General features: G+C 40.6%; 1 protein-coding gene across 3 annotated transcripts in view; it reads left to right on the plus strand.

The window, feature by feature from the left end:
• LOC109903897 (homeobox-containing protein 1) overlaps positions 1 to 15,907 on the plus strand; it is a 39,487-nt gene continuing 23,580 nt past the window's right edge. For 2 of the 3 annotated variants that reach the window (XM_031788334.1, XM_031788332.1), the window contains exon 1: positions 1 to 300. The gene's annotated coding sequence lies outside the window, so the exon portion shown is untranslated. Of the gene's footprint in view, positions 301 to 14,649; positions 14,787 to 15,907 lie in introns of those variants that run through there. The other variant, XM_031788333.1, reaches the window with a different exon arrangement.

Below are 15,907 nucleotides of genomic sequence, written 5' to 3' on the forward strand. Positions count from 1 at the left end.
CAAGATCGTATGTTTCTGAGACGTTCCTGCAATAGGAATTTCCAAAACTACGAATCCCAGAGAACCTCAGTGCGCTCGCTATTAATGTCAATATGGCCACTGTCAGTCAGACAAAGGCGAATCAGTCTCGCCACGAAATGAAATCAAATTAGCAAGCTAGAGGAGAACGGATGGCATTGTGAAAACCGGCTGGTGCATGTTCCGTGTCGGGGATATAGAAGAGGACTTGTCACGAGGACCAACTAAACACCGGTTTATTAAATGCTGTGGAGGACGGGGGACCTAGATACAAAGATCAAGGTAAGACTTGTAATGCTAAGTAGTTAGCATAGCTTGCATTTCTGCAGACTCGCCCGCACTCCTTGGCACTGGTCCCAATGCTAGTCAGCAAGCTAACTTTATTAGCTAGCTGAGCTATAGCTGGTCACTGAAAGGATGTATAGCTAATGCCAGATCAGTGTTTTATGAAGTCGTTGGAAAAGTCTGCTTGGTCTATACAGGTTGTAAAGATTGGTAGATAACAAGCCAGATGTCATGTTATAACTATAACGATAGCTTATATATTTGTCACGCTAACTAGCTAGCTAGATACCCAGTACTGTAGCTATTGTCATTGAACAACCATTGCTACCACACTCAACTGTTTAGATCACTAGATAGCAACAATACGTTTGTGGGTGCCTTTACCCTGCCATGTATCTATTTCCTGCCTATACTGTAACTAGATCATTATCATAAAGTAACAACGCAGTCAATGCCATACTCAAATTATTAGATCATGCAGAGTTACTTGCAAAGGATGAGCTAAGTAACGTTCGCCTAAAATCTAGAGCTGGACCGTGATTGAACACATCTCCTGTCACCACACACTTTGCAAACAGTCGGAACCCTGAGGCGTTTGCTTGCTGTTAGCTACAGGTTATACACACAGGCGGATAGTTTTTGCATAGTTGTCTGGACTGGGTTTGGATTATTATATAATTTTATTTTAAATTGTACGCCCGCGGCGCCGTATGATGCATTGGCGTTGCACTGTTTTGATTCCAATGTGAATGTTACGGGGGTGACGTAATTTGAGTCACACGTCACAAAATGATGCCGGGTTCAAAACAACTCCGAAATATGCCGCATTCAAAACAATTTGGAAATCTCACACTTCCGATTTAATTGGTTTTAAAACAACTGGGAACACTTTATAAAAAAAATAATTATAAAAAAAGCTCCGATGGGAAAAATGTATATTAAGTCATCCAACTTGGAATTCCAACTCGGGCCTCTTTCTAGAGCTAGGACCTGAAGATCACTGATTTGACCTCGCATTTTTCTGAGTTTCCAGTTGTTTTGAATGCGGCTATAGAGTACCACAGTATGGGTCATAATACCCATAAACTTAGCGGTCAAACATGGAAATGGTTCCAATTGTTTTCCCGCCATTCATTTTTCCTCAGGGGATTTTAGAAACATTTAAAATAAGAGCTGTGTTTCGTGGCTTACCCTGGCGTGATGTTTCGATAACTGTGTAAAGCTCTCTAGGACAAAGTGACTTTTTATAAATATATTTGCCTGTATTTACCCCCCAATAATGCATTGCAAATTAGCTGCTAATATGGCTATCATAAAGGACTACAAATGCCATGATGACCTGTACGAGACTGCTGAATCGAGGCAAAGGTAAGAATCTCTGAATTAGCTATCTAATGTTAGCTAAATGTAGTAAGAAATAAATTGGCTACACTTCTTTAAATTCCCAATTCTGTGATCTGCCCTGTGAAAGTTTTTTAAATTGACACAATACCTGTTAGCAAAGGTGTCCGCTAGCGTGATGTGCTGGAGCTTGCAGGGATTTGTAGTTTTGCATGTCTACTTTGATGCTTATTGGCATTTTAAAATCTGAACGTAAGTAGAGCCGACTATATTGATAAGTCATCTTGTCCAAGAGAGATTTACATGGTTATCAAAATGTCAGCGTAAGCCTAAACGTTACCCTTGTTTACATTGAGCTACACTGGGGTCAGAACACAATCATGGTTGGACAACATCTTGGTGTCATTATACTTAGTGTCTAACGTATGGAGAACATATAGATTATGAAACATTTACACATTAATTTATTCAACATTTAAACGGTCTCTTAGAAGCAATATGTCTGGTTTTAAATGCCCTAATGTGGCATCAATATGAGTCAATCATTCATTCTGGTGCCAACATTGACTACAAAGTGTAAATAGGATAATTTTGGTCAGTATTGTCTGAAATTGAGTTTTGTGAGTTCTTTACAACTTACTGGAGTGTTGGGTATACTTAAGTATCAAAAGTTAAAGTATATATCATTTCAAATTCCTTATATTAAGCAAACCAGGAGGTACCATTTTCTTTTTTTCCCCCAGATAGCCAGGTGCACACCAACACTCAGACATAATTTACAAACGAAGCATGTGTTTAGTGAGTCCGCCAGATCAGACACAATATGGATGACCAGGAATGTTCTCTTGATAAGTGTGTGAATTGGACAATTTTTTCTGTCCTGCTATGCATTCCAAATGTAATGAGTACTCTTGGGTGCCAGGGAAAATGTATGGAGTAAAAAGTACATAATTTTCTTTAGGAATGTTGGGTGGTAAAAGTTGTCAACATATAAATAGTAAAGTACAGATACCCCAAACAAACTACTTAAGTAGTTTTACTTAAGGACTTTACACAACTGCCCAGAGACAACACCTTGTGCTATGTTGTGCTATGTTCCCAGATGCCATGTGGACATTCGTTGTCAAGTCTGCATATGGGTGCAACGTAAGCACATTTTTTTTTTCTCGCAAATAGGAGTAAGAATGGGCTTCCATAAAGTTGTTGCAAACTTCCAATGCATTTCAACAATATGGCCAGGAATGGATTACTTGCGACAGTGTATCTTCCGCTGCCTGTCAACCGTCAAACCACTGGTGTTGGTGAGTACTTTAGCTAAGTATATAGCTGGTACTAGCTAGCAGTTATTTTTGGTTATACAACATTATTTGATAATGTTAGCGTGCCAGGCTATCTATGATGCCACAGATGAAAGGAGAATGATACTGTAGCTAGCTAAATACATCAAGCTAACGTGTAATGTGATGTAGCATCTCAGAGGACGATGTGCATAGCTGACCTTAGCTAACTAACAACAGCTAATTGTAGCCCATTGACATTTTTATTATTTGCTCAAATTTAAGTCGATACAGGGCAGGCACTTGGATACTAGCTTTCTAGCTAATAATAACATGTAGCCAGCTTACTGTCAATAATGTTTCAACACTAGCCAACTCATTTAAACTCGGACAAAGATATAACTTACCCGGATTTGCAAATGAGGTAGCTAGCTAGCATTTGGGGGCTTCGTCTGCTAACCCAAAACATGACTGTGATGATACGTTTTTCGTTTATTTTCTAAGGCAAAAATAAATGATGGTACTAATCTACTACAAATATAACTATGGCTCTGGCAGTGAATAGCAAAACGTTATCAGGAAGCATTCAGCAACGTACACAGCTGGTTGCATAGTAACGGCGTTCAGCGTCACCGGGCTGAATCTATTCTGTAGTTAGTCCCTCTATTGGCATATCAATTATTTCCAAACTAGAGTTATTTTTCTCGCAATGTTTGAGTTATATTTTATTTCATTCACAGCCTACATACAAAACCTGGTGGATTTGTTGTTCAGCAGCATCTAGGAACCCTCCTACCATATCAGGATCTGTTATACACCAGTCCCACTTCAGAGTAATGGAGGACACTTGAATCAGGTTGGTCACATTTGATTTGGTCAATGGTCAAAACACGATCTGTCCTGGAATTCACCTAACCACCATTGATAATGTAATCATTGCTGTGTGTGTATATCTATGTTGTAAGGAGGTGTCCCCTTCCACACTGTGCCAATGGACTACTCCTGGGCGGAGTGAGTAATTCCATGCTGGCACGTGTCCCTTGTGATTTAGCTGTGTATCAGGATCTCTGATTGGCTATGTTGAATTGTGTATTTACTGGTGGCTTCCATGACTGTATGGTGAATGTCTTTCCCTCTCTCTCTCTCAGTGATATAGGAGCTGGGTTGGATATACAGTGCATTTGGAAAGTATTCAGACTCCTTCACTCTTTCCACATTTTGTTACATCACAGGCTTTTTCTAAAATTGATTAAATATTTTTTCCCCCTCATCAATCTACACACAAAAAAACAGGTTTAGAAATGTTTGCAAATGTATAAAAAATAAAAAAGATCACATTGACATAAGTATTCAGACCCTTTACTCAGTACTTTGTTGAAGTAGCTTTGGCAGCGATTACAGCCTTGAGTCTTCTTGGGTATGACGCAACAAGCTTGCACACCTGTATTTGGGGAGTTTCTCCCATTCTTCTATGCAGGTCCTCTCAAGCTCTGTCAGGTTGGATGGGGAGCGTCGCTGCACAGCTATTTTCAGGTCTCTAGAGATATTCGATAGGTTTCAAGTCCGGGCTCTGACTGGGCCACATTCAGAAACTTGTCCCAAAGCCTCTCCTGTGTTGTCTTGGCTGTGTGCTTAGGGTCGTTGTCCTGTTGGAAGGTGAACTTTCTCCCCCAGTCTGAGGTCATGAGTGCTTTGGAGCAGGTTTTAATTAAGGATCTCTGTACTTAGCTCCATTCATCTTTCCCTCAATCCTGACTAGTCTCCCAGTCCCCGTCCCTGAAAAACATCCCCACAGCATGATGCTGCCACCATGATGCTTCACCGTAGGGATGGTATTGGCCAGGTGATGAGTGGTGCCTGGTTTTCTCCAGACGTGACGCTTGGCATTCAGGCCAAAGAGTTCAATCTTGGTTTCATCAGACTAGAGAATCTTGTTTCTCATGGTCTGAGTCCTTTAGGTGTCTTTTGGAAAACTCCAAGCGGGCTGTCGTGTTCCTTTTTACCGAGGAGTGGCTTCTGTCTGACCACTCTACCATAAAGGTCTGATTGGTGGAGTGCTGCAGAGATGGCTGTCCTTCTGGAAGGTCTCCCATCTCCACAGAGGAACTTTTGAGCTCTGTCAGAGTGACCCACGGGTTCTTGGTCATCTCCCTGACCAAGGCCCTTCTCCCCCGATTGCTCAGTTTGGCCGGGCGGCCAGCTCTAGGAAGAGTCTCGGTGGTTCCACCAAGTGCTCTGACATCCACTTTCAACTGTGGGACCTTGTATAGACAGGTGTGTGCCTTTCCAAATCATGTCCAATCAATTGAATTTACTACAGGTGGACTCCAAGTTGTAGAAACATCTCAAGGTTGATCAATGGAAACAGGATGCATAGTCTCATAGCAAAGGGTCTGAATACTTTTTCTTTTCAATTTGCAAAGCTTTCTAAAAACGTGTTAGCTTTGTCATTATGGGGTATTGTGTGTAGATTGATGACAATTTTTTTGTTGATTTAATCCATTTTAGAATACGGCTGTAACGTAACAATGTGGAGAAAGTGAAGGGGTCTGAATACTTTCCGAATTCCATGAAGAAGCTGAAGTCTGGCTCCTTCATGACCAGTATTTGTAACGAGGGGCCTGGAGCTGTTCTACGCTGCCATGCCCATCAGGTGTTGGCAAACACCTCCGAAGGGACAAAAGGGGTTACTAATAAGACGGTACATCACAAGTGTTTAGTAATCTCACCCTTTTTAATGTGTGTGCCACTCATCAACTCTTCCTCGTTTTTTATTTATTTGTTTTTTTACAGATGGGCAGAAGAGATGCTTTTGGAATCCTCTGACTCAAAGATAGGTTGATACTGTTGTGTGAATTGGGAGAGACCTTGCACTCAGCATTAAAATTATACTAGTACTTTTTTATATATTTTGTTATTATTGTTACTGTTACACTTGAAAGATATCAAAACACTTTGTTTAGAATATCTACTGAAGTTCAGCAATTGCACTCTTTTCATATTCCTTTGTAGGCTACTGACCAATGCAAAGGAGCCTCCTGGAGTAGTATGGGAAGAGTGCCATCCTCCTACATCTCACATCTTGTCTGTACTTATTGAACTCTGCCTGCTGGACATATGGGTTGAGGCAAACTCTTGTCATATCCAGGATGGAGTGTCATGCACTCCAGCCCTCCTTTCACCTGACTGCACCTGTCCTTAAGACACTAACAGCTTACAGACGGTAGGCAATTAAAGGTCACAGTTATGAAAACTTAGGACACTAAAGAGGCATTTCTACTGACTCTGAAAAACACCAAAAGAAAGATGCCCAGGGTCCCTGCTCATCTGTGTGAACGTGCCTTAGGCATGCTGCAAGGAGGCATGAGGACTGCAGATGTGGCCAGAGCAATAAATTGCAATGTCCGTACTGTGAGACGCCTAAGACAGCGCTACAGGGAGACAAGACAGACAGCTGATCGTCCTCGCAGTTGCAGACCACATGTAACAACACCTGCACAGGATCGGTACATCCGAACATCACACCTGCGGGACAGGTACAGGATGGCAGCAACAACTGCCCGAGTTACACCAGGAATGCACAATCCCTCCATCAGTGCTCAGACTGTCCGCAATAGGCTGAGGGAGGCTGGACTGAGGGCTTGTAGGCCTGATGTAAGGCAGGCCCACACCAGACATCACCAGCAACAATGTCGCCTATGGGCACAAACTCAACGTCACTGGACCAGACAGGACTGGCAAAAAAAGTGCTATTGGTTATTGAAAATATATTTCACAGTGGGTTAGATTATACAGTGATTCTCTACACTGCTTTGTCGTCACAAACTGAAATTAGGAGTAATATTAGAAATTAAGCAACCAGGAAATGGCGGAGCGATTTCTGCATATTGCACCTTTTAAATATCCCCTTTCAAAGATGTCTGCAGAAAGAATGGGGTGTCAGCTATGACATGACACCTTGAGTTTGATATATATCTTGGTTATTGAACTACAGTAGGTGAATTGGATTTACATCCAGTAATGTAATTACATCATGGGTCCCTGATCTGTACTATACAGAAATTGATATTTATGGATATTAATCTAAATTCTCTTCATAGTGATGTATCCTGAATAGGTACATAAAAGTAGAAATATGCATTATCCTTCTTTTGGATACTTGGGTATTTTACACACTGGCTATTATTCTAATGAGCTCCGCCCCCAAGTTTGGTCCAGTTGGTCCGGACCAAACCAATCATAGATTTCTCTTTCACAAGTTACGACATCACAGCACAGTATAGCATGGTACAGTTCTGTACAGTACAGGGGAGTACAGCACATTATACTGTACTGTGTACTCTACTCATATGCTCTCCTTTTCTTTACTGTAATGTTCTCCACTGTACTGTCCAAACTCAGATTTGGTCCAGACAGGGCGGACTGACCAAATTTCAACGTCCATGGACGTCCGGTGTCGGTCGGTGCTCAGTGGGTGAGGATGCGCGTTACAGTACATGGAAAAGAGGGTACGTAGTAGGTGTGCGTGAGGAAGGAGAATTAGCGCAAGTCTGGTTGTCCATACAGTTTTCAGTCTTGCTTTGACTACAAGATGAAAGAAAATAGTTATGAGCTGAACATAACAGTATGCTAGTGGAAAGGAAGACAGTAAGCAGGTGACTCAACAGTGGTTTGTTAACACTATGATTTTAAATTGTAGCCAGTTCAATTGCGGAAATTCCGTTACCGATTTGGTAACGGAATTACGACTTTTAATCACTTTCTAATACATAAACAAATGTTTATCAGTAAATACACTAGCTTATTTGGTAGGTCTACCTATACTTGTTACTTTTGTGAACTTTCATTATCCTCCCTCAGAGAAACTTGAAAATATCTTAAACATATGGGTTTTTGGAAACGAAAGGCACATTTTTAGGATGGAAAATGGTTGAAAAATGTACAGTTGAAGTTTACATACACCTCAGCCAAATACATTTAAACTAAATTTTTCACAATTCCTGACATTTAATCAGAGTAAAAATTCCTTGTTTTTAGGTCAGTTAGAATAACCACTTTATTTTAAGAAATGTGAAATGTCAGAATAATAGTAGAAAGGATAATTTTGTTCAGCTTTTATTTATTCCATCACATTCCCAGTGGGTCAGAAGTTTACATACATTCAATTAGTATTTGGTAGCATTGCCTTTAAATTGTTTAACTTGGGTCAAATGTTTTCGGTAGCCTTCCACAATAAGTTGGGTGAATTTTGGCCCATTCCTCCTGACAGAGCTAGGGTAACAGAGTCAGGTTTGTAGGCCTCCTTGCTCACACACCCTTTTACAGTTCTGCCTACACAATTTTCTATTGGATTGAGGTCAGGGCTTTGTGATGGCCACTCCAATACCTTGACTTTGTTGTCCTTAAGCCATTTTGCCACAACTTTGGAAGTATGCTTGGGGTCATTGTCCATTTAGAAGACACATTTGCGACCAAGCTTTAAGTTCCTGATATCTTGAGATGTTGCTTCAATATATCCACACAATTTTCCTTCCTCATGAAGCCATCTTATTTGTGACGTGCACCAGTCACACCTGCAGCAAAGCACCCCCACAACATGATGCTGCCACCCCCGTGCTTCACGGTTGGGATGGTGTTCTTCGGCTTGTAAGCCTCCCCCTTTTTCCTCCAAACATAACAATGGTCGTTATGGCCAAACAGTTCTATTTTTGTTTCATCAGTCCAGAGGACATTTCTCCAAAAAGTACGTTCTTCGTCCTCATGTGCAGTTGCACACCGTAGTCTGGCTATTTTATGGCGGTTTTGGAGCAGTGGCATCTTCCTTGCTGAGCGGCCTTTCAGGTTATGTCGATCTAGGACTTGTTTTTACTGTGGATATAGATACTTTTATACCCGTTTCCTCCAGCATCTTCACAAGGTCCTTTGCTGTTCTGGGATTGATTTGCACTTTTCGCACCAAAGTACGTTCATCTCTAGGAGACCGAACTTGTCTCCTTCCTGAGCGGTATGACAGCTGCGTGGTCCCATGTGGTTTATACTTGCGTACTATTATTTGTACAGATGAACGTGGTACCTTTTAGGCGTTTGGAAATTGCTTCCAAGGATGAACCAGACTTGTGGAGGTATACCATTTTTTTTTCCCTGAGGTCTTGGCTTATTTCTTTTGATTTTCCCATGATGTCAAGCAAAGAAGCAGTGAGTTTGAAGGTAGGCCTTGAAATACATCCACAGGTACACCTCCAATTGACTCAAATGATGTCAATTAGCCTATCAGAAGCTTCTAAAGCCATGCCATAATTTTCTGTAATTTCCCGAGCTGTAAACTTCTGACCCACCTGAATTGTGATACAGTGAATTAAGTGAAATAATCTGTCTGTAAACAATTGTTGGAAAAATTACTTGTTATGTCCTAACCGACTTGCCAAAACTATAGTTTGTTAACAAGAAATATGTGGAGTGGTTGAAAAATTAGTTTTAATGACTCCAACCTAAGTGCATGTAAACTTCCGACATCAACTGTATATATGCCTTAATAAAAAAATGTTTTAAAAAAGACTCTTAGCTTTCATTTGACATGCTCCTATGAAGTTTACATGTTGGAGCTCATCGGTCCTTTAGATGGAAATGCCCATGCTTAACTAGGGAGGCTCGACAATCGATAGTCAGGTTTCCATCCAAACGGCGACAGCTTTTCATGCAAATATTAAAAATGGAATAAAAAAAATTATCGGCATTTTCACATGAGATGTTTCCTTCAAACTGACAAATAACTTTTGCGGTTAAAATTCCCATGTATTGAACCCAAAAAATACAAGTTAAATTGGTTTCCATCACATTTTCAACTCTACTGATTGTTTTGTCACAAAACCTGTTGCGTTATATAGCAAAATGTGCCCACTCTGGTCTTGGCACATGCGCTCTAGCCAACAGCTCGCAGGAAGTGTGGGTAGGCTACCTTCATGAGATTAAAGACTGAGCTAGATTATTTTTATTTGTCAAATGCAGTGGAGGCTGGTGGGAGGAGCTATAGGATGGGCTCATTGTAATGGCATAAATGGAATGGTATCTAACATATGGAAACCATGTTTGACTCCGTTCCATCAATTCCAGTCCAGTCATTACAATGAGCCCCTCCTATAACTCCTCCCACCAGCCTCCACTGGTCAAAGGGCAGCCAAGCATCATGATCATGTCACCAGAATAAAACCCTTGATATTTATTGAAAAGGTGCATCAGGTTCATCACCGGGCACTTTCACCACCCTGTGAAGTTCATCCAGTGCAGGCTGCTGAGGGGAGGACGGCTCATAATAATGGCTGGAACGGAGCAAATGGAATGGCATCAAACACATGGTAACCATGCGTTTGATCCCATTCCTCTCCTGCTATTTTCACGAGCCCGTTAAAAGTGCCACCAACCACCTGTGAGTTCATCATAACTTATTTCATCTGTATCCTAAAACTGCAAGCGTTCCCTGAGTCGTAGCGGGAGACCACACAACATATTGTATGACTCCGAAGTTTACTTCTATATGATGGGTATTATACCAATATCTTTCTAGATGTATTCTTGCCTCCTATAAGACCCTATGAGTTGTGAACCGTACATGATACAGACAACATCGTGGTGTCATTACACTCCTTATAGTTTGCTTTAGGTGTCTAGTGTCTAGATGATGAAATAAAAATATTTCACATTCATTTGTTCAACATTGCAAAATATGAATCGCAAAACTACCCGTTTAGATTTTGTTCATTTTTAGACATATGGTTTAAAGCAATATACTCTACAAGTACATCACATTTACAGAGTGGGTTCTCTGCTACATGATAAATTAATGATTGATTGTGTAGCCGTAATAATCAATTGTATGAGCACCACCACCAGAGTGAATGGGGAAAATGGATTCAAAGGGAACTCCTTCTGCTGGTGATTTGCTGAATGTGTAATTGGTTCATGACATGTAATGTAAATTTCAATGTATAAAATCATATTTTCAAACGTACCAGGGAGCCCACTCTGGATGTGATGTACTTGTAGAGTATATTGTTTTAAATAATATTTTATTTTTTTAAGTGTCATTTTGGGTGATTCTGTCTTTAAGGGCGTGTTCGTAAATTCACTCTGTCGTGCCAGAGTGTGCTCAGAGTGCATTTGTGAGTGTCGTTAGATTGTCCGTTAGTAAATTCAGAGCGTTTCGCTCTCGGAGCGTTCAGAGCGCACACTGGACGCTCTGGCCGAGGAGTAAGGTTGATCCGTTCGTTCTGACCTCTCAACAGCAGTCAAGCACGCAACCGAACTTGATTGCTACTTCCAGACACAAATGAGAGAACACCTCACTCTGAACATTTTACTCGCCCTAGCACCACTGTTTAGTCTGTTTTCAAATTATCTAGTGCATTGGTGAATGCAACTGTGCTGCTGGCAACCATTTAAATGTTTTTTTTCTGCCGACGTTTACTGGACGGCAGTATTATTCAAATGGTTGTTGCGCGTTCGTAAATTCCTCAGTTATTTTGTGCTCTGGCACACAGACGAGTGTGCTCTGAAATCGGAGTATATAGCCAGAGTGAATTTACGAACACAGTCCAAGTCACCAGTGGGTGATGAAGTCCCTTCCATCTATGGAATGTATTACGTTAACGACCGTTCCATAGGTGCATGTTCATTAATTGTTTATGGTTCATTGAACAAACATGGGAAAGTGTTTAAACCCTTTACAATGAAGATCTATGAAGTTATTTAGATTTTTACGAATTATCTTTGAAAGACATGGTCCTGAAAAAGGGCAGTTTCTTTTTTTGCTGACAGGGTTGGCTTAGATTGTTGACAACATGTAAACTATATTTAGTCTCCAATGTTTATTGGAAACAAATACATTTGCACAATTAGCACTTGTTTCTCAAATATGTCATTACAGTTGTTGGTTAGCTAGCCAATCTGAGCCATATAAGCATTGACATGAAATCAGTCAGAACACCTCAAAACAAGACATTGTATCAAGAACAAGATGAAACTAGCTGAAACAAATCACTTAAGATTCCCCAAAAGGCAGTTTCTTGTCACTGTTGCTTTCTGGCCATCCAGAATCACAACAACTCAGACTTCTGCCCCATTGAAGAGAGCGCATCGTTTTTTATAAAGTTGTCATCTATTAAAAAAGATATATTTTAAAACTTGGAGATTTTACTGTAATTCTGTTACTTAACTTTGCGTCTGCATAGGTCTACCAGCAAATGTGTTTTTTCGTGAAATTTTCTGTGTAAATTGTTCAACGTTGTCCTTGTGCATAGAGTCAGTCGTGTAGTGGCGGGTATACGCTGTATGCCCACTTCCTTAAGCCGTATCAATTAACAATGTTGATGGAACAGATCAGAACATTTAGCTTAAAATGTCGAGCTATTACTTATTCAGCAATATGCACACAGCAGTAGGCCTATGCGCGAATGCTCCAAAAATGCAATTGGCAAGAAAACTCATTCTAAAATGTGCACAGCACATGCGAGCAGTTTCGTGGACAGAGATGTAAATATCTGTTAAAAATGTAGAAAGAGGCGCGATCTAATGATAGTTGTTGTATCATGGGTTGCTATGATTAGGATCAGGCATTTGGCTGCTAAACAATGAAAAGTTTCAAGAAAAACAATCGAACAGGAGAACGTATATGAGGAAGTCTTTCTAAAATAATTGCCCCCATGTTTCTATGGGGGGATTTTGGCGATAGACTACTGTGATCCAGGCGATATATGTCTCAGAATATGAAGTAAAACATCCAGGTTTCAAACAATTAGAGAACAAAATAAACAGTTCTGACTCTTCTGGTAGATGGAAAGGCTTTCCCAAAAACCTCTATTTAATGTTAACTAGCTACAAAGTAGTCAATGCCTACCTGGGGAAACTCCATCTCATGCACTACATTCTTGGGTTTTCCCAAAACCCCAAAAGTGGTCTCCTGATATGGTTTAAGCTAGAGGTCGACCGATTATGATTTTTCAACGCTGATACCGATTTATTGGAGGACCAAAAAAAAGCTGATACCAATAAATCGGCCATTAAAATTAATTTTTAAAAGTATTTATTTGTAATAATGACAATTACAACAATACTGAATGAACACTTATTTTAACTTAATATAATACATCAATAAAATAAATTTAGCCTCAAGTAAATAATGAAAACTGTTTAAATAATGCAAAAACAAAGTGTTGGAGAAGAAAGTAAAAGTGCAATATGTGCTAACGTTTCAGTTCCTTTCTCAGAACATGAGAACATATGAAAGCTGGTGGTTCCTTTTAACATGAGTCTTCAATATTCCCAGGTAAGAAGTTTTAGGTTGTAGTTATTATAGGACTATTTCCCTCCTATACCATTTGTATTTCATTAACCTTTGACGATTGGATGTTCTTATAGGCACTTTAGTATTGCCAGTGTAACAGTATAGCTTCTGTCCCTCTCCTCGCTCTAACCAGCAACACAACGACAACAGCCACCATCGAAGCAGCGTTACCCATGCAGAGCAAGGGAAACAACCACTGCAAGGCTCGGAGCGAGTGACGTTTGAAACGCTATTAGCGCGCTAACTAGTTAGCCATTTCACTTCGGTTACACCAGCCTCGTCTCGGGAGTTGATATGCTTGAAGTCATAAACAGCGCAATGCTTGACGCACAACGAAAAACGCACGAAAGTGCTGTTTGAATGAATGTTTACGTGCTTGCTTCTGCCTACCACCGCTCAGTCAGATACTTGTATGCTCAGTCAGATTATATGCAACACAGGATACGCTAGATAATATCTAGTAACATCATCAACCATGTGTAGTTAACTAGAGATTATGATTGATTGTTTTTTATAAGAAGTTTTAATGCTAGCTAGCAACTTACCTTGGCTTACTGCATTCGCGTAACAGGCAGTCTCCTTGTGGAGTGCAACGAGAGAGAGGCAGGTCGTTATTGCGTTGGACTAGTTAACTGTAAGGTTGCAAGAATGGATCCCCCGAGCTGACAAGGTGAAAATCTTTCGTTCTGCCCCTGAACAACGCAGTTAACCCACCGTTCCTAGGCCGTCATTGAAAATAAGAATGTGTTCTTAACTGACTTGCCTAGTTAAATAAAGGTGTGTGTGTATATATAAAAATAACATTTTAATTGGCAAGTCTGCGTCCGAAAATAATCGGCCATTCCGATTAATCGGTCGACCTCTAGTTTTAGCATTGTTATGGAATTGGAACATTCAATTTTGTTGTTTGTCTATTCAAGCTTGACTTTGAGAGTGAAAACCTGAATATTTCTGACTCAGTTGACAGCCTCATTTATTTGTTTCAATAGTAGTCCTACTATTAGACTACTAGCACAGTACAGCTTGGGTTTCCTGACTGTGAAAGACCAATATGGGATTTATCATTTTAGGTCATTCGGAATTTGTCACTTTCTCATAGAATTCTTCAGACAGGGTGCCATCACTGGCCGGGCCATAGAGTTCACCCACTTCTCCAGACACCATTGCATAGAGTTGTATGGTTTGTTAAACTTTGTAATCAATGTTTTTATTTTATTTTGGCACACATTTTAAAGTGAAACATCTGAGTCAAAGGGTTATTCCGTTACCATGGAATTGCTTTCATGCAAATGTTTCCTCTAGTCCTAATTTGTAGATCATTATACAGGTTACCCATTAGATTTCCCCGTGTAGGCTCTGTGTTGCGATACTAGTTTATCAGTCAGTGTTCCCAATACAAAACCAGAAGCACAGACACCCACATTTACCAGTATATCCACCTTTTCATCAGACACCTAGTAATCCAAAAGATCTCTAGGCAAAGAGAGTCAGGAAAAGTTTGCTGTGAAGCTGCTTCCTTCTGCACCTGGGTAAATATATTGCTTCCTGGCTCCTAACCTTTTTCTAGGGGCCCTAAGGATTCAACTACACAGGTTACAAGCTTGGAATGGTTGATTAGGCATGGAAAAATGTGTTATTTTGCTCCTAAGGACGATCATTTCCCTGGCGTTGCAGTCTACAGCACAAATATATAGTACAGTCGTTTCACAATTGTAATATGCTAGTAGTTGCGGCCACTTGTTTAACAAGTCACTCGGACCCAAACGCACTCGGTGTATGTTTTGAGAGTTTGTTTTTCCTGCCGAGTCAAATCTGACACGCCTGGACACTCAAACTTTTAAAAGCCATGAGGCTCTCGGGGCATAGTCGTGTGTGCATAGGTTTCTCTTGCACTCTCTCTCTCTATCCATCCATCCATCCCTTTTCCCCTGCAGCCTTTCTGCTGAGCAGTGATCTACTGTATAAAGAGCATTGACCAGTGCTAGTTTAGTCAGCAGTATTAAACCTCTGTCCTCCCCAGGGCAAGGGCCAGGCTCAGAGCCTCTGCACCAGAGGAAGACAGGAAGGTCAAGGAGGAGGAGGATTTGTGGAGAAACTTGTTTTACTTAACTAAAGGAGCCGCACTTTGACTCCCCCCCCCCCCCCCCCCCCCCCCCCCCCCCCCCCAGGGTTTATATTACAGACTGACTATAAGACATGGTTTCAGTAGATCTCCAGGAAGAAGGTTGGGCAGCCCTGCTTCAAGTCAAGGTCCCAGGCACCTTATTGTTCCTGCCCTCCCCTAGCTGGCACACCTGATTCAACTAGTCAAGCCCTTGATTAACCTAGTTGATTATTAGTCAAATCAGTCATGTTTGCACTTGGCTAGAGCAGAAATTTACTATTTTTCCCTAGACGTTAGTGTTGGGACCTAGCTTAAACCTACAGTTCATTTGGAAAGTATTCATACCCCTTCCCTTTTTCCACATTTTGTTACGTTACAGCCTTATTCTAAAATGGATTACATTTATTTAAAAAAATATATATAATCTACACACACTCATAATGACAAAGTGAAAAACAGGTTTTTAGAAATATTTGCAATTGTATTATAACATTTCAAACAGATATACCTTATTTTCATAAGTATTCAGACCCTTTGCTATGGGAC

Source organism: Oncorhynchus kisutch, linkage group LG14, assembly GCF_002021735.2.
Source record: "Oncorhynchus kisutch isolate 150728-3 linkage group LG14, Okis_V2, whole genome shotgun sequence".
Lineage (NCBI taxonomy): Eukaryota > Metazoa > Chordata > Actinopteri > Salmoniformes > Salmonidae > Oncorhynchus > Oncorhynchus kisutch.